This window comes from Mastomys coucha, unplaced genomic scaffold (assembly GCF_008632895.1).
Source record: "Mastomys coucha isolate ucsf_1 unplaced genomic scaffold, UCSF_Mcou_1 pScaffold3, whole genome shotgun sequence".
Classification (NCBI taxonomy): domain Eukaryota; kingdom Metazoa; phylum Chordata; class Mammalia; order Rodentia; family Muridae; genus Mastomys; species Mastomys coucha.
Window position 1 is genome coordinate 55,787,235 of NW_022196909.1, and position 2,880 is coordinate 55,790,114.

Here is a 2,880-nt window from a genome sequence, read left to right on the forward strand (position 1 = left end):
TAGCTACTATGAATGAGTTTCCTTTTATGATTTCTTTATCAGCAATTTTTATTGGCATATAAAACAGTACAGAGCTTTTCATGTGGGTGCTGCACCTTTACTAATTTATCACATGCACTGGTTGTCATCCTCTGGATGACCCAGGAGTATTCCTGAGCTCTTGACTGATGCATCCTTTATCATGCTCTGGGGCTGTAAGACCTTTATATTAAACAAACAAACAAACAAACAAACAAACAAACTCTCTGTGTCTACATGCTGGACTGAGCAAAGATAGGTTTGTAAGGCAGCTGTCCATATACCTCTGTGAAGGAATTTTTATGAAAACCCAGGGACTTAGCCATGCCATGATCTGCCCCTTGTGCATGGGACCTGACAGTGGCATCCTAAATTCTGTAGTTGTCAGGCTGATGATATAAGCTCTTTCTTCAGTGGAGTGTGCTTGTGCATATCCTGAATTGCTCCTCCAACTGTGCTTCATACTTGTGCTAACTGTGAAACTTTCCTGTGTTTAGGATTGCTAGCATCCTAGGTTTTACACACACGCACAGACACACACACACACACACACACACACAAACACACACACACACACACGATTATTATTTTTTTATTTTTATTATTTTTTATTTTTATTATTTTTTATTGGATATTTTCTTTATTTACATTTCGAATGTTATCCTCTTTCCCAGTTTCCTTCCTTCCGAGAAACACCCTATCACATCTTCCCTCCCACTGCTTCTATGTGGGTATTCCTCCACTCCCACCTCTATAAAGGCTCGATAGATGCCCCCGTGTAGGGGAATAGAGAGCTTGCTAACACCTTTCTGCCCACCATTTCTTCTGCAGAAGGCATGCTGCTCTGGAAAGCCAGTGCTGCAGTCACCAAAACACATTATTCTTTTTTTTATGTGAAACTATCTCAGAATCTTAATATGCAGGATCTTGTCCTGAATTCTACTAGAAATCCTCACCTCAAAAATGTGCCATTTATCTCTTATTTCTTCTATGTTGAGAAGGAGGTGATTGATTGTTGAGCATTTCTAGTCATGCATCCTAGGATACATGAGTGTTTCCATTTATTATGTGTATGTATATTTTCATGTGGAGATATCCCTTCCAATCTAATAGAGTTTTAACAAAAGAAAACACTTTGTCAAACCTTTAGAATTTAAAATAAACTAATAGAGACATTTCAAAATGACTCATATTTGAATTACAAAGATTCAAGATAATATTTATTTAATGATAGACCGTCCCATATGTCTACAATGAGGTCACTTTTATCCCATTGCTTCTAAGTCAGTGTTCATAGATTTGCTTGTCTTTCTCTGGATTCACTGGCATTCACTGAGTATAAGAAGAGTCTAGAAGTATCTTTCAGAAACATTAGATTTGAAAATGAAAACTAAAACTAATTCTTGTCATGCAAGAATGCACATTTCAAAACATGTGTCATGAATCCACTGTGAGATGGGTTTCAGCTGAATTCCAACCTATTTCTCAGACATCTGTAAACAACGTCTATTAACTAAAGCATTCTTAAGGAAGCATTGCTTGTTGGTTTCCAAACCTCTGAACTTATCATGTTATTCATTTTATTAAATATTTATATTTATAAATATTTATATTTATAAATATTTATATTTATAAAATTCATTTATTAAATGAATAACATGATATTCATTTAATATGATGTTACTAAAATTTAGTGGCTGTTAAATGTAATCTTCTACTGGATTTAAGTTAACATGAGAGAAACATTATCGTCCCTCTGATTTCCAATTTTTAAAATTATCTTTGGGCATAGCATATATTTTTGACACAAAAATTCCCTCATGCTGATACTTTTCCTAGTGAATCAATTCCCTAATCATTTAAGTGAGACCCATGAGATCTCTTTTGCAGACAATAGAGAAGCAGTTGAGATTTTAATTATAATCAATTAGCTTCATGAAAATTCGAGATGATGAAATTTAGGGTTATTTTTATGGGAAATAATATTAAATGGGTAGAAATAATGGAATAGTTTATGCCTCGTTGGTGTTTTCTTGTAGATTACATTTATTACTCTGAAATTTCATTGCATGAACATATGTATGAACTAAATTCATGCAATTAACTGGCTTATGTTTTAGGAGCTGCATCCATCAAGCAATACAATGCCAAGGATCTCTGGTTGTTTTCTAATGTCTGGACTTAGGAGATAACAGCATTGCTTTAATTAAAATCAGTACTGGAATTTGAAATTGTGTATCTGTGACACACTATTTCTCCCTTGCTGTAGGAGAAAGATTAATCTGGCTTGTTTCAAAAGTCATATATTAAAAGCATCACTTGGTTTTTATTTATGGTCATTTTATATTAACTAATCTTTGATAACAAAATAGACAACGGAGTTAAAATTGTAAAATTTAGTGTGATACCAACCCGGGTAGTAAATATTGATGCAAATGAAGCAGAATCATGAGGTGAAACAACTTCAGGTTGTAATTCTATATATGTTTGGGAATTTATACGACAGTGTTAGAGCTAATGGCACATACGCCTACTTTCACCAGTAAATTTCATACTTTAGGTGTAGGGACTCTCTTTGTATTTTATATGGTACTGAGGAACAGCACATAGAGTATTGGGAGTGCCATGTAGTCAAGATCAGTAAGATAACTTGATCAACAAGATAACAAGATCAGGTAACTTGGCCAAGATAATAGCAATACAGGTAAGTATGTAGTATTAAATTCAGAACATAAAGACTTTTATGTTTTTTTTATCTTATTGTATCTTGTTATCTTTATTTTTATTATGATCACGATAATTATTATTAGATGACTTTATATTCTCATGAGAGAGAAAGAGAGAGAGAGAGAGAGAGAGAGA